The sequence below is a fragment of the Schistocerca gregaria genome, chromosome 1 (genome assembly GCF_023897955.1).
Source record: "Schistocerca gregaria isolate iqSchGreg1 chromosome 1, iqSchGreg1.2, whole genome shotgun sequence".
NCBI lineage: Eukaryota > Metazoa > Arthropoda > Insecta > Orthoptera > Acrididae > Schistocerca > Schistocerca gregaria.
The window spans coordinates 131435489-131456179 of NC_064920.1; the positions used below are offsets into that span (position 1 = coordinate 131435489).

Below are 20691 nucleotides of genomic sequence, written 5' to 3' on the forward strand. Positions count from 1 at the left end.
TTTGTCGTATACATACTTATTCTTACACTTCATGTATCGACAAAGATATTAGACGCAATCATAGCAACACGTCGGTGCTCTGGGGTCGTTATCGTGCGTTGCTTTCAGATGAAAGTGAATTGCAGTCTTCAGAACAGCAGCGAGCCAAGAAGTGGAATACGCTGCACTGGAAATACTGTGCGATCAGTCACACACGTTGGCTCTCAGAGTAGCTGCACTTGTTAATCTCTCATGAACCGCCCTCAGTGGCGTCGTGTCACGGATGTACAGTTACCTGTACGGAGAATTCGGGGCAGCGTGCTTTTACCGCCATTGCAGTACCGAGTGAAGACTCTCTGATCGTCATGCATAGGCCTTTGAAGGTGAGACAACTGGTCTCACAAGAAAAAAACCTGCTAACAGGCACGTTTCGAAAAAGGTATGTGCCCTTTGACATAATATACCATGCAGGATAACAGAATTTCGAGAAATTTACTTGCGTATGAAACGTAAACAATCTGTATCATACTGCTGAGTACACAACGATCGCTGTCTCTCGAACACGCTAGTGGTCACCCATGTTTCAATACCAATGTCGTCTTCAGCACGTGTTTCTAAAAATTGCCCATCCCTTGTGGGGATCGAACCCACGACCTTTGGATTAGAAGTCCAACGCGCTATCCTCTGCGCCAAAGGGACGCTGGGCTGGTGTTTACTAGCAGTCTAAATAAATCTCTAAGAAATGGCAATTGATACCTGCCTTTCAAGTCTCTGTTCAGTTCACACACACTCATTCGCACTTTTTTACAACACTTGTATATGCATTCTACTTGTTACGCCAACATTCTTATTTTCTGAAGCAATTGGGCTGAAAAAAATCACTATTCATGCAACAGATGGGAAACAGCGCTGTATCGCTCTATTTGTCGTATACATACTTATTCTTACACTTCATGTATCGACAAAGATATTAGACGCAATCATAGCAACACGTCGGTGCTCTGGGGTCGTTATCGTGCGTTGCTTTCAGATGAAAGTGAATTGCAGTCTTCAGAACAGCAGCGAGCCAAGAAGTGGAATACGCTGCACTGGAAATACTGTGCGATCAGTCACACACGTTGGCTGTCAGAGTAGCTGCACTTGTTAATCTCTCATGAACCGCCCTCAGTGGCGTCGTGTCACGGATGTACAGTTACCTGTACGGAGAATTCGGGGCAGCGAGCTTTTACCGCCATTGCAGTACCGAGTGAAGACTCTCTGATCGTCATGCATAGGCCTTTGAGGTGAGACAACTGGTCTCACAAGAAAAAAACCTGCTAACAGGCACGTTTCGAAAAAGGTATGTGCCCTTTGACATAATATACCATGCAGGATAACAGAATTTCGAGAAATTTACTTGCGTATGAAACGTAAACAATCTGTATCATACTGCTGAGTACACAACGATTGCTGTCTCTCGAACACGCTAGTGGTCACCCATGTTCCAATACCAATGTCGTCTTCAGCACGTGTTTCTAAAAATTGCCCATCCCTTGTGGGGATCGAACCCACGACCTTTGGATTAGAAGTCCAACGCGCTATCCTCTGCGCCAAAGGGACGCTGGGCTAGTGTTTTCTAGCAGTCTAAATAAATCTCTAAGAAATGGCAATTGATACCTGCCTTTCAAGTCTCTGTTCAGTTCACACACACTCATTCGCACTTTTTTACAACACTTGTATATGCATTCTACTTGTTACGCCAACATTCTTATTTTCTGAAGCAATTGGGCTGAAAAAAATCACTATTCATGCAACAGATGGGAAACAGCGCTGTATCGCTCTATTTGTCGTATACATACTTATTCTTACACTTCATGTATCGACAAAGATATTAGACGCAATCATAGCAACACGTCGGTGCTCTGGGGTCGTTATCGTGCGTTGCTTTCAGATGAAAGTGAATTGCAGTCTTCAGAACAGCAGCGAGCCAAGAAGTGGAATACGCTGCACTGGAAATACTGTGCGATCAGTCACACACGTTGGCTGTCAGAGTAGCTGCACTTGTTAATCTCTCATGAACCGCCCTCAGTGGCGTCGTGTCACGGATGTACAGTTACCTGTACGGAGAATTCGGGGCAGCGAGCTTTTACCGCCATTGCAGTACCGAGTGAAGACTCTCTGATCGTCATGCATAGGCCTTTGAAGGTGAGACAACTGGTCTCACAAGAAAAAAACCTGCTAACAGGCACGTTTCGAAAAAGGTATGTGCCCTTTGACATAATATACCTTGCAGGATAACAGAATTTCGAGAAATTTACTTGCGTATGAAACGTAAACAATCTGTATCATACTGCTGAGTACACAACGATTGCTGTCTCTCGAACACGCTAGTGGTCACCCATGTTCCAATACCAATGTCGTCTTCAGCACGTGTTTCTAAAAATTGCCCATCCCTTGTGGGGATCGAACCCACGACCTTTGGATTAGAAGTCCAACGCGCTATCCTCTGCGCCAAAGGGACGCTGGGCTAGTGTTTTCTAGCAGTCTAAATAAATCTCTAAGAAATGGCAATTGATACCTGCCTTTCAAGTCTCTGTTCAGTTCACACACACTCATTCGCACTTTTTTACAACACTTGTATATGCATTCTACTTGTTACGCCAACATTCTTATTTTCTGAAGCAATTGGGCTGAAAAAAATCACTATTCATGCAACAGATGGGAAACAGCGCTGTATCGCTCTATTTGTCGTATACATACTTATTCTTACACTTCATGTATCGACAAAGATATTAGACGAAATCATAGCAACACGTCGGTGCTCTGGGGTCGTTATCGTGCGTTGCTTTCAGATGAAAGTGAATTGCAGTCTTCAGAACAGCAGCGAGCCAAGATGTGGAATACGCTGCACTGGAAATACTGTGCGATCAGTCACACACGTTGGCTCTCAGAGTAGCTGCACTTGTTAATCTCTCATGAACCGCCCTCAGTGGCGTCGTGTCACGGATGTACAGTTACCTGTACGGAGAATTCGGGGCAGCGTGCTTTTACCGCCATTGCAGTACCGAGTGAAGACTCTCTGATCGTCATGCATAGGCTTTTGAAGGTGGGACAACTTGTCTCACAAGAAAAAAACCTGCTAACAGGCACGTTTCGAAAAAGGTATGTGCCCTTTGACATAATATACCATGCAGGATAACAGAATTTCGAGAAATTTACTTGCGTATGAAACGTAAACAATCTGTATCATACTGCTGAGTACACAACGATCGCTGTCTCTCGAACACGCTAGTGGTCACCCATGTTCCAATACCAATGTCGTCTTCAGCACGTGTTTCTAAAAATTGCCCATCCCTTGTGGGGATCGAACCCACGACCTTTGGATTAGAAGTCCAACGCGCTATCCTCTGCGCCAAACGGACGCTGGGCTAGTGTTTTCTAGCTGTCTAAATAAATCTCTAAGAAATGGCAATTGATACCTGCCTTTCAAGTCTCTGTTCAGTTCACACACACTCATTCGCACTTTTTTACAACACTTGTATATGCATTCTACTTGTTACGCCAACATTCTTATTTTCTGAAGCAATTGGGCTGAAAAAAATCACTATTCATGCAACAGATGGGAAACAGCGCTGTATCGCTCTATTTGTCGTATACATACTTATTCTTACACTTCATGTATCGACAAAGATATTAGACGCAATCATAGCAACACGTCGGTGCTCTGGGGTCGTTATCGTGCGTTGCTTTCAGATGAAAGTGAATTGCAGTCTTCAGAACAGCAGCGAGCCAAGAAGTGGAATACGCTGCACTGGAAATACTGTGCGATCAGTCACACACGTTGGCTCTCAGAGTAGCTGCACTTGTTAATCTGTCATGAACCGCCCTCAGTGGCGTCGTGTCACGGATGTACAGTTACCTGTACGGAGAATTCGGGGCAGCGTGCTTTTACCGCCATTGCAGTACCGAGTGAAGACTCTCTGATCGTCATGCATAGGCCTTTGAAGGTGAGACAACTGGTCTCACAAGAAAAAAACCTGCTAACAGGCACGTTTCGAAAAAGGTATGTGCCCTTTGACATAATATACCATGCAGGATAACAGAATTTCGAGAAATTTACTTGCGTATGAAACGTAAACAATCTGTATCATACTGCTGAGTACACAACGATCGCTGTCTCTCGAACACGCTAGTGGTCACCCATGTTTCAATACCAATGTCGTCTTCAGCACGTGTTTCTAAAAACTGCCCATCCCTTGTGGGGATCGAACCCACGACCTTTGGATTAGAAGTCCAACGCGCTATCCTCTGCGCCAAAGGGACGCTGGGCTAGTGTTTTCTAGCAGTCTAAATAAATCTCTAAGAAATGGCAATTGATACCTGCCTTTCAAGTCTCTGTTCAGTTCACACACACTCATTCGCACTTTTTTACAACACTTGTATATGCATTCTACTTGTTACGCCAACATTCTTATTTTCTGAAGCAATTGGGCTGAAAAAAATCACTATTCATGCAACAGATGGGAAACAGCGCTGTATCGCTCTATTTGTCGTATACATACTTATTCTTACACTTCATGTATCGACAAAGATATTAGACGCAATCATAGCAACACGTCGGTGCTCTGGGGTCGTTATCGTGCGTTGCTTTCAGATGAAAGTGAATTGCAGTCTTCAGAACAGCAGCGAGCCAAGAAGTGGAATACGCTGCACTGGAAATACTGTGCGATCAGTCACACACGTTGGCTCTCAGAGTAGCTGCACTTGTTAATCTCTCATGAACCGCCCTCAGTGGCGTCGTGTCACGGATGTACAGTTACCTGTACGGAGAATTCGGGGCAGCGAGCTTTTACCGCCATTGCAGTACCGAGTGAAGACTCTCTGATCGTCATGCATAGGCCTTTGAAGGTGAGACAACTGGTCTCACAAGAAAAAAACCTGCTAACAGGCACGTTTCGAAAAAGGTATGTGCCCTTTGACATAATATACCATGCAGGATAACAGAATTTCGAGAAATTTACTTGCGTATGAAACGTAAACAATCTGTATCATACTGCTGAGTACACAACGATTGCTGTCTCTCGAACACGCTAGTGGTCACCCATGTTCCAATACCAATGTCGTCTTCAGCACGTGTTTCTAAAAATTGCCCATCCCTTGTGGGGATCGAACCCACGACCTTTGGATTAGAAGTCCAACGCGCTATCCTCTGCGCCAAAGGGACGCTGGGCTAGTGTTTTCTAGCAGTCTAAATAAATCTCTAAGAAATGGCAATTGATACCTGCCTTTCAAGTCTCTGTTCAGTTCACACACACTCATTCGCACTTTTTTACAACACTTGTATATGCATTCTACTTGTACGCCAACATTCTTATTTTCTGAAGCAATTGGGCTGAAAAAAATCACTATTCTTGCAACAGATGGGAAACAGCGCTGTATCGCTCTATTTGTCGTATACATACTTATTCTTACACTTCATGTATCGACAAAGATATTAGACGCAATCATAGCAACACGTCGGTGCTCTGGGGTCGTTATCGTGCGTTGCTTTCAGATGAAAGTGAATTGCAGTCTTCAGAACAGCAGCGAGCCAAGATGTGGAATACGCTGCACTGGAAATACTGTGCGATCAGTCACACACGTTGGCTCTCAGAGTAGCTGCACTTGTTAATCTCTCATGAACCGCCCTCAGTGGCGTCGTGTCACGGATGTACAGTTACCTGTACGGAGAATTCGGGGCAGCGTGCTTTTACCGCCATTGCAGTACCGAGTGAAGACTCTCTGATCGTCATGCATAGGCCTTTGAAGGTGAGACAACTGGTCTCACAAGAAAAAAACCTGCTAACAGGCACGTTTCGAAAAAGGTATGTGCCCTTTGACATAATATACCATGCAGGATAACAGAATTTCGAGAAATTTACTTGCGTATGAAACGTAAACAATCTGTATCATACTGCTGAGTACACAACGATCGCTGTCTCTCGAACACGCTAGTGGTCACCCATGTTTCAATACCAATGTCGTCTTCAGCACGTGTTTCTAAAAATTGCCCATCCCTTGTGGGGATCGAACCCACGACCTTTGGTTTAGAAGTCCAACGCGCTATCCTCTGCGCCAAACGGACGCTGGGCTAGTGTTCTCTAGCAGTCTAAATAAATCTCTAAGAAATGGCAATTGATACCTGCCTTTCAAGTCTCTGTTCAGTTCACACACACTCATTCGCACTTTTTTACAACACTTGTATATGCATTCTACTTGTTACGCCAACATTCTTATTTTCTGAAGCAATTGGGCTGAGAAAAATCACTATTCATCCAACAGATGGGAAACAGCGCTGTATCGCTCTATTTGTCGTATACATACTTATTCTTACACTTCATGTATCGACAAAGATATTAGACGCAATCATAGCAACACGTCGGTGCTCTGGGGTCGTTATCGTGCGTTGCTTTCAGATGAAAGTGAATTGCAGTCTTCAGAACAGCAGCGAGCCAAGAAGTGGAATACGCTGCACTGGAAATACTGTGCGATCAGTCACACACGTTGGCTGTCAGAGTAGCTGCACTTGTTAATCTCTCATGAACCGCCCTCAGTGGCGTCGTGTCACGGATGTACAGTTACCTGTATGGAGAATTCGGGGCAGCGTGCTTTTACCGCCATTGCAGTACCGAGTGAAGACTCTCTGATCGTCATGCATAGGCCTTTGAAGGTGGGACAACTGGTCTCACAAGAAAAAAACCTGCTAACAGGCACGTTTCGAAAAAGGTATGTGCCCTTTGACATAATATACCATGCAGGATAACAGAATTTCGAGAAATTTACTTGCGTATGAAACGTAAACAATCTGTATCATACTGCTGAGTACACAACGATCGCTGTCTCTCGAACACGCTAGTGGTCACCCATGTTCCAATACCAATGTCGTCTTCAGCACGTGTTTCTAAAAATTGCCCATCCCTTGTGGGGATCGAACCCACGACCTTTGGATTAGAAGTCCAACGCGCTATCCTCTGCGCCAAAGGGACGCTGGGCTAGTGTTTTCTAGCAGTCTAAATAAATCTCTAAGAAATGGCAATTGATACCTGCCTTTCAAGTCTCTGTTCAGTTCACACACACTCATTCGCACTTTTTTACAACACTTGTATATGCATTCTACTTGTTACGCCAACATTCTTATTTTCTGAAGCAATTGGGCTGAAAAAAATCACTATTCATGCAACAGATGGGAAACAGCGCTGTATCGCTCTATTTGTCGTATACATACTTATTCTTACACTTCATGTATCGACAAAGATATTAGACGCAATCATAGCAACACGTCGGTGCTCTGGGGTCGTTATCGTGCGTTGCTTTCAGATGAAAGTGAATTGCAGTCTTCAGAACAGCAGCGAGCCAAGAAGTGGAATACGCTGCACTGGAAATACTGTGCGATCAGTCACACACGTTGGCTCTCAGAGTAGCTGCACTTGTTAATCTCTCATGAACCGCCCTCAGTGGCGTCGTGTCACGGATGTACAGTTACCTGTACGGAGAATTCGGGGCAGCGTGCTTTTACCGCCATTGCAGTACCGAGTGAAGACTCTCTGATCGTCATGCATAGGCCTTTGAAGGTGAGACAACTGGTCTCACAAGAAAAAAACCTGCTAACAGGCACGTTTCGAAAAAGGTATGTGCCCTTTGACATAATATACCATGCAGGATAACAGAATTTCGAGAAATTTACTTGCGTATGAAACGTAAACAATCTGTATCATACTGCTGAGTACACAACGATCGCTGTCTCTCGAACACGCTAGTGGTCACCCATGTTTCAATACCAATGTCGTCTTCAGCACGTGTTTCTAAAAATTGCCCATCCCTTGTGGGGATCGAACCCACGACCTTTGGATTAGAAGTCCAACGCGCTATCCTCTGCGCCAAAGGGACGCTGGGCTAGTGTTTTCTAGCAGTCTAAATAAATCTCTAAGAAATGGCAATTGATACCTGCCTTTCAAGTCTCTGTTCAGTTCACACACACTCATTCGCACTTTTTTACAACACTTGTATATGCATTCTACTTGTTACGCCAACATTCTTATTTTCTGAAGCAATTGGGCTGAAAAAAATCACTATTCATGCAACAGATGGGAAACAGCGCTGTATCGCTCTATTTGTCGTATACATACTTATTCTTACACTTCATGTATCGACAAAGATATTAGACGCAATCATAGCAACACGTCGGTGCTCTGGGGTCGTTATCGTGCGTTGCTTTCAGATGAAAGTGAATTGCAGTCTTCAGAACAGCAGCGAGCCAAGAAGTGGAATACGCTGCACTGGAAATACTGTGCGATCAGTCACACACGTTGGCTGTCAGAGTAGCTGCACTCGTTAATCTCTCATGAACCGCCCTCAGTGGCGTCGTGTCACGGATGTACAGTTACCTGTATGGAGAATTCGGGGCAGCGTGCTTTTACCGCCATTGCAGTACCGAGTGAAGACTCTCTGATCGTCATGCATAGGCCTTTGAAGGTGAGACGACTGGTCTCACAAGAAAAAAACCTGCTAACAGGCACGTTTCGAAAAAGGTATGTGCCCTTTGACATAATATACCATGCAGGATAACAGAATTTCGAGAAATTTACTTGCGTATGAAACGTAAACAATCTGTATCATACTGCTGAGTACACAACGATTGCTGTCTCTCGAACACGCTAGTGGTCACCCATGTTCCAATACCAATGTCGTCTTCAGCACGTGTTTCTAAAAATTGCCCATCCCTTGTGGGGATCGAACCCACGACCTTTGGATTAGAAGTCCAACGCGCTATCCTCTGCGCCAAAGGGACGCTGGGCTAGTGTTTTCTAGCAGTCTAAATAAATCTCTAAGAAATGGCAATTGATACCTGCCTTTCAAGTCTCTGTTCAGTTCACACACACTCATTCGCACTTTTTTACAACACTTGTATATGCATTCTACTTGTTACGCCAACATTCTTATTTTCTGAAGCAATTGGGCTGAAAAAAATCACTATTCATGCAACAGATGGGAAACAGCGCTGTATCGCTCTATTTGTCGTATACATACTTATTCTTACACTTCATGTATCGACAAAGATATTAGACGCAATCATAGCAACACGTCGGTGCTCTGGGGTCGTTATCGTGCGTTGCTTTCAGATGAAAGTGAATTGCAGTCTTCAGAACAGCAGCGAGCCAAGATGTGGAATACGCTGCACTGGAAATACTGTGCGATCAGTCACACACGTTGGCTCTCAGAGTAGCTGCACTTGTTAATCTCTCATGAACCGCCCTCAGTGGCGTCGTGTCACGGATGTACAGTTACCTGTACGGAGAATTCGGGGCAGCGTGCTTTTACCGCCATTGCAGTACCGAGTGAAGACTCTCTGATCGTCATGCATAGGCCTTTGAAGGTGAGACAACTGGTCTCACAAGAAAAAAACCTGCTAACAGGCACGTTTCGAAAAAGGTATGTGCCCTTTGACATAATATACCATGCAGGATAACAGAATTTCGAGAAATTTACTTGCGTATGAAACGTAAACAATCTGTATCATACTGCTGAGTACACAACGATCGCTGTCTCTCGAACACGCTAGTGGTCACCCATGTTTCAATACCAATGTCGTCTTCAGCACGTGTTTCTAAAAATTGCCCATCCCTTGTGGGGATCGAACCCACGACCTTTGGATTAGAAGTCCAACGCGCTATCCTCTGCGCCAAAGGGACGCTGGGCTAGTGTTTTCTAGCAGTCTAAATAAATCTCTAAGAAATGGCAATTGATACCTGCCTTGCAAGTCTCTGTTCAGTTCACACACACTCATTCGCACTTTTTTACAACACTTGTATATGCATTCTACTTGTTACGCCAACATTCTTATTTTCTGAAGCAATTGGGCTGAGAAAAATCACTATTCATCCAACAGATGGGAAACAGCGCTGTATCGCTCTATTTGTCGTATACATACTTATTCTTACACTTCATGTATCGACAAAGATATTAGACGCAATCATAGCAACACGTCGGTGCTCTGGGGTCGTTATCGTGCGTTGCTTTCAGATGAAAGTGAATTGCAGTCTTCAGAACAGCAGCGAGCCAAGAAGTGGAATACGCTGCACTGGAAATACTGTGCGATCAGTCACACACGTTGGCTCTCAGAGTAGCTGCACTTGTTAATCTCTCATGAACCGCCCTCAGTGGCGTCGTGTCACGGATGTACAGTTACCTGTACGGAGAATTCGGGGCAGCGTGCTTTTACCGCCATTGCAGTACCGAGTGAAGACTCTCTGATCGTCATGCATAGGCCTTTGAAGGTGAGACAACTGGTCTCACAAGAAAAAAACCTGCTAACAGGCACGTTTCGAAAAAGGTATGTGCCCTTTGACATAATATACCATGCAGGATAACAGAATTTCGAGAAATTTACTTGCGTATGAAACGTAAACAATCTGTATCATACTGCTGAGTACACAACGATCGCTGTCTCTCGAACACGCTAGTGGTCACCCATGTTTCAATACCAATGTCGTCTTCAGCACGTGTTTCTAAAAATTGCCCATCCCTTGTGGGGATCGAACCCACGACCTTTGGATTAGAAGTCCAACGCGCTATCCTCTGCGCCAAAGGGACGCTGGGCTAGTGTTTTCTAGCAGTCTAAATAAATCTCTAAGAAATGGCAATTGATACCTGCCTTTCAAGTCTCTGTTCAGTTCACACACACTCATTCGCACTTTTTTACAACACTTGTATATGCATTCTACTTGTTACGCCAACATTCTTATTTTCTGAAGCAATTGGGCTGAAAAAAATCACTATTCATGCAACAGATGGGAAACAGCGCTGTATCGCTCTATTTGTCGTATACATACTTATTCTTACACTTCATGTATCGACAAAGATATTAGACGCAATCATAGCAACACGTCGGTGCTCTGGGGTCGTTATCGTGCGTTGCTTTCAGATGAACGTGAATTGCAGTCTTCAGAACAGCAGCGAGCCAAGAAGTGGAATACGCTGCACTGGAAATACTGTGCGATCAGTCACACACGTTGGCTGTCAGAGTAGCTGCACTTGTTAATCTCTCATGAACCGCCCTCAGTGGCGTCGTGTCACGGATGTACAGTTACCTGTACGGAGAATTCGGGGCAGCGTGCTTTTACCGCCATTGCAGTACCGAGTGAAGACTCTCTGATCGTCATGCATAGGCCTTTGAAGGTGAGACAACTGGTCTCACAAGAAAAAAACCTGCTAACAGGCACGTTTCGAAAAAGGTATGTGCCCTTTGACATAATATACCATGCAGGATAACAGAATTTCGAGAAATTTACTTGCGTATGAAACGTAAACAATCTGTATCATACTGCTGAGTACACAACGATCGCTGTCTCTCGAACACGCTAGTGGTCACCCATGTTTCAATACCAATGTCGTCTTCAGCACGTGTTTCTAAAAATTGCCCATCCCTTGTGGGGATCGAACCCACGACCTTTGGATTAGAAGTCCAACGCGCTATCCTCTGCGCCAAAGGGACGCTGGGCTAGTGTTTTCTAGCAGTCTAAATAAATCTCTAAGAAATGGCAATTGATACCTGCCTTTCAAGTCTCTGTTCAGTTCACACACACTCATTCGCACTTTTTTACAACACTTGTATATGCATTCTACTTGTTACGCCAACATTCTTATTTTCTGAAGCAATTGGGCTGAGAAAAATCACTATTCATCCAACAGATGGGAAACAGCGCTGTATCGCTCTATTTGTCGTATACATACTTATTCTTACACTTCATGTATCGACAAAGATATTAGACGCAATCATAGCAACACGTCGGTGCTCTGGGGTCGTTATCGTGCGTTGCTTTCAGATGAAAGTGAATTGCAGTCTTCAGAACAGCAGCGAGCCAAGAAGTGGAATACGCTGCACTGGAAATACTGTGCGATCAGTCACACACGTTGGCTCTCAGAGTAGCTGCACTTGTTAATCTCTCATGAACCGCCCTCAGTGGCGTCGTGTCACGGATGTACAGTTACCTGTACGGAGAATTCGGGGCAGCGTGCTTTTACCGCCATTGCAGTACCGAGTGAAGACTCTCTGATCGTCATGCATAGGCCTTTGAAGGTGGGACAACTGGTCTCACAAGAAAAAAACCTGCTAACAGGCACGTTTCGAAAAAGGTATGTGCCCTTTGACATAATATACCATGCAGGATAACAGAATTTCGAGAAATTTACTTGCGTATGAAACGTAAACAATCTGTATCATACTGCTGAGTACACAACGATCGCTGTCTCTCGAACACGCTAGTGATCACCCATGTTCCAATACCAATGTCGTCTTCAGCACGTGTTTCTAAAAATTGCCCATCCCTTGTGGGGATCGAACCCACGACCTTTGGATTAGAAGTCCAACGCGCTATCCTCTGCGCCAAAGGGACGCTGGGCTAGTGTTTTCTAGCAGTCTAAATAAATCTCTAAGAAATGGCAATTGATACCTGCCTTTCAAGTCTCTGTTCAGTTCACACACACTCATTCGCACTTTTTTACAACACTTGTATATGCATTCTACTTGTTACGCCAACATTCTTATTTTCTGAAGCAATTGGGCTGAGAAAAATCACTATTCATGCAACAGATGGGAAACAGCGCTGTATCGCTCTATTTGTCGTATACATACTTATTCTTACACTTCATGTATCGACAAAGATATTAGACGCAATCATAGCAACACGTCGGTGCTCTGGGGTCGTTATCGTGCGTTGCTTTCAGATGAAAGTGAATTGCAGTCTTCAGAACAGCAGCGAGCCAAGAAGTGGAATACGCTGCACTGGAAATACTGTGCGATCAGTCACACACGTTGGCTGTCAGAGTAGCTGCACTTGTTAATCTCTCATGAACCGCCCTCAGTGGCGTCGTGTCACGGATGTACAGTTACCTGTACGGAGAATTCGGGGCAGCGAGCTTTTACCGCCATTGCAGTACCGAGTGAAGGCTCTCTGATCGTCATGCATAGGCCTTTGAAGGTGAGACAACTGGTCTCAGAAGAAAAAAACCTGCTAACAGGCACGTTTCGAAAAAGGTATGTGCCCTTTGACATAATATACCATGCAGGATAACAGAATTTCGAGAAATTTACTTGCGTATGAAACGTAAACAATCTGTATCATACTGCTGAGTACACAACGATTGCTGTCTCTCGAACACGCTAGTGGTCACCCATGTTCCAATACCAATGTCGTCTTCAGCACGTGTTTCTAAAAATTGCCCATCCCTTGTGGGGATCGAACCCACGACCTTTGGATTAGAAGTCCAACGCGCTATCCTCTGCGCCAAAGGGACGCTGGGCTAGTGTTTTCTAGCAGTCTAAATAAATCTCTAAGAAATGGCAATTGATACCTGCCTTTCAAGTCTCTGTTCAGTTCACACACACTCATTCGCACTTTTTTACAACACTTGTATATGCATTCTACTTGTTACGCCAACATTCTTATTTTCTGAAGCAATTGGGCTGAGAAAAATCACTATTCATCCAACAGATGGGAAACAGCGCTGTATCGCTCTATTTGTCGTATACATACTTATTCTTACACTTCATGTATCGACAAAGATATTAGACGCAATCATAGCAACACGTAGGTGCTCTGGGGTCGTTATCGTGCGTTGCTTTCAGATGAAAGTGAATTGCAGTCTTCAGAACAGCAGCGAGCCAAGAAGTGGAATACGCTGCACTGGAAATACTGTGCGATCAGTCACACACGTTGGCTCTCAGAGTAGCTGCACTTGTTAATCTCTCATGAACCGCCCTCAGTGGCGTCGTGTCACGGATGTACAGTTACCTGTACGGAGAATTCGGGGCAGCGTGCTTTTACCGCCATTGCAGTACCGAGTGAAGACTCTCTGATCGTCATGCATAGGCCTTTGAAGGTGAGACAACTGGTCTCACAAGAAAAAAACCTGCTAACAGGCACGTTTCGAAAAAGGTATGTGCCCTTTGACATAATATACCATGCAGGATAACAGAATTTCGAGAAATTTACTTGCGTATGAAACGTAAACAATCTGTATCATACTGCTGAGTACACAACGATCGCTGTCTCTCGAACACGCTAGTGGTCACCCATGTTCCAATACCAATGTCGTCTTCAGCACGTGTTTCTAAAAATTGCCCATCCCTTGTGGGGATCGAACCCACGACCTTTGGATTAGAAGTCCAACGCGCTATCCTCTGCGCCGAAGGGACGCTGGGCTAGTGTTTTCTAGCAGTCTAAATAAATCTCTAAGAAATGGCAATTGATACCTGCCTTTCAAGTCTCTGTTCAGTTCACACACACTCATTCGCACTTTTTTACAACACTTGTATATGCATTCTACTTGTTACGCCAACATTCTTATTTTCTGAAGCAATTGGGCTGAGAAAAATCACTATTCATGCAACAGATGGGAAACAGCGCTGTATCGCTCTATTTGTCGTATACATACTTATTCTTACACTTCATGTATCGACAAAGATATTAGACGCAATCATAGCAACACGTCGGTGCTCTGGGGTCGTTATCGTGCGTTGCTTTCAGATGAAAGTGAATTGCAGTCTTCAGAACAGCAGCGAGCCAAGAAGTGGAATACGCTGCACTGGAAATACTGTGCGATCAGTCACACACGTTGGCTCTCAGAGTAGCTGCACTTGTTAATCTCTCATGAACCGCCCTCAGTGGCGTCGTGTCACGGATGTACAGTTACCTGTACGGAGAATTCGGGGCAGCGTGCTTTTACCGCCATTGCAGTACCGAGTGAAGACTCTCTGATCGTCATGCATAGGCCTTTGAAGGTGAGACAACTGGTCTCACAAGAAAAAATCCTGCTAACAGGCACGTTTCGAAAAAGGTATGTGCCCTTTGACATAATATACCATGCAGGATAACAGAATTTCGAGAAATTTACTTGCGTATGAAACTTAAACAATCTGTATCATACTGCTGAGTACACAACGATCGCTGTCTCTCGAACACGCTAGTGGTCACCCATGTTTCAATACCAATGTCGTCTTCAGCACGTGTTTCTAAAAATTGCCCATCCCTTGTGGGGATCGAACCCACGACCTTTGGATTAGAAGTCCAACGCGCTATCCTCTGCGCCAAAGGGACGCTGGGCTAGTGTTTTCTAGCAGTCTAAATAAATCTCTAAGAAATGGCAATTGATACCTGCCTTTCAAGTCTCTGTTCAGTTCACACACACTCATTCGCACTTTTTTACAACACTTGTATATGCATTCTACTTGTTACGCCAACATTCTTATTTTCTGAAGCAATTGGGCTGAAAAAAATCACTATTCATGCAACAGATGGGAAACAGCGCTGTATCGCTCTATTTGTCGTATACATACTTATTCTTACACTTCATGTATCGACAAAGATATTAGACGCAATCATAGCAACACGTCGGTGCTCTGGAGTCGTTATCGTGCGTTGCTTTCAGATGAAAGTGAATTGCAGTCTTCAGAACAGCAGCGAGCCAAGAAGTGGAATACGCTGCACTGGAAATACTGTGCGATCAGTCACACACGTTGGCTGTCAGAGTAGCTGCACTTGTTAATCTCTCATGAACCGCCCTCAGTGGCGTCGTGTCACGGATGTACAGTTACCTGTACGGAGAATTCGGGGCAGCGTGCTTTTACCGCCATTGCAGTACCGAGTGAAGACTCTCTGATCGTCATGCATAGGCCTTTGAAGGTGAGACAACTGGTCTCACAAGAAAAAAACCTGCTAACAGGCACGTTTCGAAAAAGGTATGTGCCCTTTGACATAATATACCATGCAGGATAACAGAATTTCGAGAAATTTACTTGCGTATGAAACGTAAACAATCTGTATCATACTGCTGAGTACACAACGATTGCTGTCTCTCGAACACGCTAGTGGTCACCCATGTTCCAATACCAATGTCGTCTTCAGCACGTGTTTCTAAAAATTGCCCATCCCTTGTGGGGATCGAACCCACGACCTTTGGATTAGAAGTCCAACGCGCTATCCTCTGCGCCAAAGGGACGCTGGGCTAGTGTTTTCTAGCAGTCTAATTAAATCTCTAAGAAATGGCAATTGATACCTGCCTTTCAAGTCTCTGTTCAGTTCACACACACTCATTCGCACTTTTTTACAACACTTGTATATGCATTCTACTTGTTACGCCAACATTCTTATTTTCTGAAGCAATTGGGCTGAAAAAAATCACTATTCATGCAACAGATGGGAAACAGCGCTGTATCGCTCTATTTGTCGTATACATACTTATTCTTACACTTCATGTATCGACAAAGATATTAGACGCAATCATAGCAACACGTCGGTGCTCTGGGGTCGTTATCGTGCGTTGCTTTCAGATGAAAGTGAATTGCAGTCTTCAGAACAGCAGCGAGCCAAGAAGTGGAATACGCTGCACTGGAAATACTGTGCGATCAGTCACACACGTTGGCTCTCAGAGTAGCTGCACTTGTTAATCTCTCATGAACCGCCCTCAGTGGCGTCGTGTCACGGATGTACAGTTACCTGTACGGAGAATTCGGGGCAGCGTGCTTTTACCGCCATTGCAGTACCGAGTGAAGACTCTCTGATCGTCATGCATAGGCCTTTGAAGGTGAGACAACTGGTCTCACAAGAAAAAAACCTGCTAACAGGCACGTTTCGAAAAAGGTATGTGCCCTTTGACATAATATACCATGCAGGATAACAGAATTTCGAGAAATTTACTTGCGTATGAAACGTAAACAATCTGTATCATACTGCTGAGTACACAACGATTGCTGTCTCTCGAACACGCTAGTGGTCACCCATGTTCCAATACCAATGTCGTCTTCAGCACGTGTTTCTAAAAACTGCCCATCCCTTGTGGGGATCGAACCCACGACCTTTGGATTAGAAGTCCAACGCGCTATCCTCTGCGCCAAAGGGACGCTGGGCTAGTGTTTTCTAGCAGTCTAAATAAATCTCTAAGAAATGGCAATTGATACCTGCCTTTCAAGTCTCTGTTCAGTTCACACACACTCATTCGCACTTTTTTACAACACTTGTATATGCATTCTACTTGTTACGCCAACATTCTTATTTTCTGAAGCAATTGGGCTGAAAAAAATCACTATTCATGCAACAGATGGGAAACAGCGCTGTATCGCTCTATTTGTCGTATACATACTTATTCTTACACTTCATGTATCGACAAAGATATTAGACGCAATCATAGCAACACGTCGGTGCTCTGGGGTCGTTATCGTGCGTTGCTTTCAGATGAAAGTGAATTGCAGTCTTCAGAACAGCAGCGAGCCAAGAAGTGGAATACGCTGCACTGGAAATACTGTGCGATCAGTCACACACGTTGGCTCTCAGAGTAGCTGCACTTGTTAATCTCTCATGAACCGCCCTCAGTGGCGTCGTGTCACGGATGTACAGTTACCTGTACGGAGAATTCGGGGCAGCGTGCTTTTACCGCCATTGCAGTACCGAGTGAAGACTCTCTGATCGTCATGCATAGGCCTTTGAAGGTGAGACAACTGGTCTCACAAGAAAAAAACCTGCTAACAGGCACGTTTCGAAAAAGGTATGTGCCCTTTGACATAATATACCATGCAGGATAACAGAATTTCGAGAAATTTACTTGCGTATGAAACGTAAACAATCTGTATCATACTGCTGAGTACACAACGATTGCTGTCTCTCGAACACGCTAGTGGTCACCCATGTTCCAATACCAATGTCGTCTTCAGCACGTGTTTCTAAAAACTGCACATCCCTTGTGGGGATCGAACCCACGACCTTTGGATTAGAAGTCCAACGCGCTATCCTCTGCGCCAAAGGGACGCTGGGCTAGTGTTTTCTAGCAGTCTAAATAAATCTCTAAGAAATGGCAATTGATACCTGCCTTTCAAGTCTCTGTTCAGTTCACACACACTCATTCGCACTTTTTTACAACACTTGTATATGCATTCTACTTGTTACGCCAACATTCTTATTTTCTGAAGCAATTGGGCTGAAAAGAATCACTATTCATGCAACAGATGGGAAACAGCGCTGTATCGCTCTATTTGTCGTATACATACTTATTCTTACACTTCATGTATCGACAAAGATATTAGACGCAATCATAGCAACACGTCGGTGCTCTGGGGTCGTTATCGTGCGTTGCTTTCAGATGAAAGTGAATTGCAGTCTTCAGAACAGCAGCGAGCCAAGAAGTGGAATACGCTGCACTGGAAATACTGTGCGATCAGTCACACACGTTGGCTCTCAGAGTAGCTGCACTTGTTAATCTCTCATGAACCGCCCTCAGTGGCGTCGTGTCACGGATGTACAGTTACCTGTACGGAGAATTCGGGGCAGCGTGCTTTTACCGCCATTGCAGTACCGAGTGAAGACTCTCTGATCGTCATGCATAGGCCTTTGAAGGTGAGACAACTGGTCTCACAAGAAAAAAACATGCTAACAGGCACGTTTCGAAAAAGGTATGTGCCCTTTGACATAATATACGATGCAGGATAACAGAATTTCGAGAAATTTACTTGCGTATGAAACGTAAACAATCTGTATCATACTGCTGAGTACACAACGATTGCTGTCTCTCAAACACGCTAGTGGTCACCCATGTTCCAATACCAATATCGTCTTCAGCACGTGTTTCTAAAAATTGCCCATCCCTTGTGGGGATCGAACCCACGACCTTTGGATTAGAAGTCCAACGCGCTATCCTCTGCGCCAAACGGACTCTGGGCTAGTGTTTTCTAGCAGTCTAAATAAATCTCTAAGAAATGGCAATTGATACCTGCCTTTCAAGTCTCTGTTCAGTTCACACACACTCATTCGCACTTTTTTACAACACTTGTATATGCATTCTACTTGTTACGCCAACATTCTTATTTTCTGAAGCAATTAGGCTGAAAAAAATCACTATTCATGCAACAGATGGGAAACAGCGCTGTATCGCTCTATTTGTCGTATACATACTTATTCTTACACTTCATGTATCGACAAAGATATTAGACGCAATCATAGCAACACGTCGGTGCTCTGGGGTCGTTATCGTGCGTTGCTTTCAGATGAAAGTGAATTGCAGTCTTCAGAACAGCAGCGAGCCAAGAAGTGGAATATGCTGCACTGGAAATACTGTGCGATCAGTCACACACGTTGGCTGTCAGAGTAGCTGCACTTGTTAATCTCTCATGAACCGCCCTCAGTGGCGTCGTGTCACGGATGTACAGTTACCTGTACGGAGAATTCGGGTAGCGAGCTTTTACCGCCATTGTAGTACCGAGTGAAGACTCTCTGATCGTCATGCATAGGCCTTTGAAGGTGAGACAACTGGTCTCACAAGAAAAAAACCTGCTAACAGGCACGTTTCGAAAAAGGTATGTGCCCTTTGACATAATATACCATGCAGGATAACAGAATTTCGAGAAATTTACTTGCGTATGAAACGTAAACAATCTGTATCATACTGCTGAGTACACAACGATTGCTGTCTCTCGAACACGCTAGTGGTCACCCATGTTCCAATACCAATGTCGTCTTCAGCACGTGTTTCTAAAAATTGCCCACCCCTTGTGGGGATCGAACCCATGACCTTTGGATTAGAAGTCCAACGTGCTATCCTCTGCGCCAAAGGGACGCTGGGCTAGTGTTTTCTAGCAGTCTAAATAAATCTCTAAGAAATGGCAATTGATACCTGCCTTTCAAGTCTCTGTTCAGTTCACACACACTCATTCGCACTTTTTTACAACACTTGTATATGCATTCTACTTGTTACGCCAACATTCTTATTTTCTGAAGCAATTGGGCTGAAAAAAATCACTATTCATGCAACAGATGGGAAACAGCGCTGTATCGCTCTATTTGTCGTATACATACTTATTCTTACACTTCATGTATCGACAAAGATATTAGACGCAATCATAGCAACACGTCGGTGCTCTGGGGTCGTTATCGTGCGTTGCTTTCAGATTAAAGTGAATTGCAGTCTTCAGAACAGCAGCGAGCCAAGAAGTGGAATACGCTGCACTGGAAATACTGTGCGATCAGTCACACACGTTGGCTCTCAGAGTAGCTGCACTTGTTAATCTCTCATGAACCGCCCTCAGTGGCGTCGTGTCACGGATGTACAGTTACCTGTACGGAGAATTCGGGGCAGCGTGCTTTTACCGCCATTGCAGTACCGAGTGAAGACTCTCTGATCGTCATGCATAGGCCTTTGAAGGTGAGACAACTGGTCTCACAAGAAAAAAACCTGCTAACAGGCACGTTTCGAAAAAGGTATGTGCCCTTTGACATAATATACCATGCAGGATAACAGAATTTCGAGAAATTTACTTGCGTATGAAATGTAAACAATCTGTATCATACTGCTGAGTACACAACGATTGCTGTCTCTCGAACACGCTAGTGGTCACCCATGTTCCAATACCAATGTCGTCTTCAGCACGTGTTTCTAAAAATTGCCCCTCCCTTGTGTGGATCGAACCCACGACCTTTGGATTAGAAGTCCAACGCGCTATCCTCTGCGCCAAAGGGACGCTGGGCTAGTGTTTTCTAGCAGTCTAAATAAATCTCTAAGAAATGGCAATTGATACCTGCCTTTCAAGTCTCTGTTCAGTTCACACACACTCATTCGCACTTTTTTACAACACTTGTATATGCATTCTACTTGTTACGCCAACATTCTTATTTTCTGAAGCAATTGGGCTGAAAAAAATCACTATTCATGCAA

General features: G+C 44.4%; 23 non-coding genes across 23 annotated transcripts; all 23 read right to left on the minus strand.

Moving 5' to 3' along the window:
• Positions 1–605: 605 nt before the first annotated feature.
• On the minus strand, positions 606–678 carry Trnar-ucu (transfer RNA arginine (anticodon UCU)). Its single transcript has one exon. It is a non-coding gene; the product is annotated as a tRNA-Arg (tRNA).
• An 827-nt stretch (positions 679–1505) lies between these two features.
• Trnar-ucu (transfer RNA arginine (anticodon UCU)) lies at positions 1506–1578 on the minus strand. The gene has a single exon. It is a non-coding gene; the product is annotated as a tRNA-Arg (tRNA).
• An 828-nt stretch (positions 1579–2406) lies between these two features.
• Positions 2407–2479, minus strand: Trnar-ucu (transfer RNA arginine (anticodon UCU)). The gene has a single exon. It is a non-coding gene; the product is annotated as a tRNA-Arg (tRNA).
• Positions 2480–3307: 828 nt separating this feature from the next.
• Trnar-ucu (transfer RNA arginine (anticodon UCU)) lies at positions 3308–3380 on the minus strand. The gene has a single exon. It is a non-coding gene; the product is annotated as a tRNA-Arg (tRNA).
• An 828-nt stretch (positions 3381–4208) lies between these two features.
• Positions 4209–4281, minus strand: Trnar-ucu (transfer RNA arginine (anticodon UCU)). The gene has a single exon. It is a non-coding gene; the product is annotated as a tRNA-Arg (tRNA).
• An 828-nt stretch (positions 4282–5109) lies between these two features.
• Trnar-ucu (transfer RNA arginine (anticodon UCU)) lies at positions 5110–5182 on the minus strand. Its single transcript has one exon. It is a non-coding gene; the product is annotated as a tRNA-Arg (tRNA).
• Positions 5183–6009: 827 nt separating this feature from the next.
• Trnar-ucu (transfer RNA arginine (anticodon UCU)) lies at positions 6010–6082 on the minus strand. Its single transcript has one exon. It is a non-coding gene; the product is annotated as a tRNA-Arg (tRNA).
• An 828-nt stretch (positions 6083–6910) lies between these two features.
• Trnar-ucu (transfer RNA arginine (anticodon UCU)) lies at positions 6911–6983 on the minus strand. The gene has a single exon. It is a non-coding gene; the product is annotated as a tRNA-Arg (tRNA).
• An 828-nt stretch (positions 6984–7811) lies between these two features.
• Positions 7812–7884, minus strand: Trnar-ucu (transfer RNA arginine (anticodon UCU)). The gene has a single exon. It is a non-coding gene; the product is annotated as a tRNA-Arg (tRNA).
• An 828-nt stretch (positions 7885–8712) lies between these two features.
• On the minus strand, positions 8713–8785 carry Trnar-ucu (transfer RNA arginine (anticodon UCU)). The gene has a single exon. It is a non-coding gene; the product is annotated as a tRNA-Arg (tRNA).
• An 828-nt stretch (positions 8786–9613) lies between these two features.
• Trnar-ucu (transfer RNA arginine (anticodon UCU)) lies at positions 9614–9686 on the minus strand. Its single transcript has one exon. It is a non-coding gene; the product is annotated as a tRNA-Arg (tRNA).
• An 828-nt stretch (positions 9687–10514) lies between these two features.
• Trnar-ucu (transfer RNA arginine (anticodon UCU)) lies at positions 10515–10587 on the minus strand. The gene has a single exon. It is a non-coding gene; the product is annotated as a tRNA-Arg (tRNA).
• An 828-nt stretch (positions 10588–11415) lies between these two features.
• Trnar-ucu (transfer RNA arginine (anticodon UCU)) lies at positions 11416–11488 on the minus strand. The gene has a single exon. It is a non-coding gene; the product is annotated as a tRNA-Arg (tRNA).
• Positions 11489–12316: 828 nt separating this feature from the next.
• On the minus strand, positions 12317–12389 carry Trnar-ucu (transfer RNA arginine (anticodon UCU)). The gene has a single exon. It is a non-coding gene; the product is annotated as a tRNA-Arg (tRNA).
• An 828-nt stretch (positions 12390–13217) lies between these two features.
• Positions 13218–13290, minus strand: Trnar-ucu (transfer RNA arginine (anticodon UCU)). Its single transcript has one exon. It is a non-coding gene; the product is annotated as a tRNA-Arg (tRNA).
• Positions 13291–14118: 828 nt separating this feature from the next.
• Positions 14119–14191, minus strand: Trnar-ucu (transfer RNA arginine (anticodon UCU)). The gene has a single exon. It is a non-coding gene; the product is annotated as a tRNA-Arg (tRNA).
• An 828-nt stretch (positions 14192–15019) lies between these two features.
• Trnar-ucu (transfer RNA arginine (anticodon UCU)) lies at positions 15020–15092 on the minus strand. The gene has a single exon. It is a non-coding gene; the product is annotated as a tRNA-Arg (tRNA).
• Positions 15093–15920: 828 nt separating this feature from the next.
• On the minus strand, positions 15921–15993 carry Trnar-ucu (transfer RNA arginine (anticodon UCU)). The gene has a single exon. It is a non-coding gene; the product is annotated as a tRNA-Arg (tRNA).
• An 828-nt stretch (positions 15994–16821) lies between these two features.
• Positions 16822–16894, minus strand: Trnar-ucu (transfer RNA arginine (anticodon UCU)). Its single transcript has one exon. It is a non-coding gene; the product is annotated as a tRNA-Arg (tRNA).
• An 828-nt stretch (positions 16895–17722) lies between these two features.
• Positions 17723–17795, minus strand: Trnar-ucu (transfer RNA arginine (anticodon UCU)). The gene has a single exon. It is a non-coding gene; the product is annotated as a tRNA-Arg (tRNA).
• An 828-nt stretch (positions 17796–18623) lies between these two features.
• On the minus strand, positions 18624–18696 carry Trnar-ucu (transfer RNA arginine (anticodon UCU)). The gene has a single exon. It is a non-coding gene; the product is annotated as a tRNA-Arg (tRNA).
• An 827-nt stretch (positions 18697–19523) lies between these two features.
• On the minus strand, positions 19524–19596 carry Trnar-ucu (transfer RNA arginine (anticodon UCU)). Its single transcript has one exon. It is a non-coding gene; the product is annotated as a tRNA-Arg (tRNA).
• Positions 19597–20420: 824 nt separating this feature from the next.
• On the minus strand, positions 20421–20497 carry Trnar-ucu (transfer RNA arginine (anticodon UCU)). Its single transcript has one exon. It is a non-coding gene; the product is annotated as a tRNA-Arg (tRNA).
• Between the last annotated feature and the right edge of the window lie 194 nt (positions 20498–20691).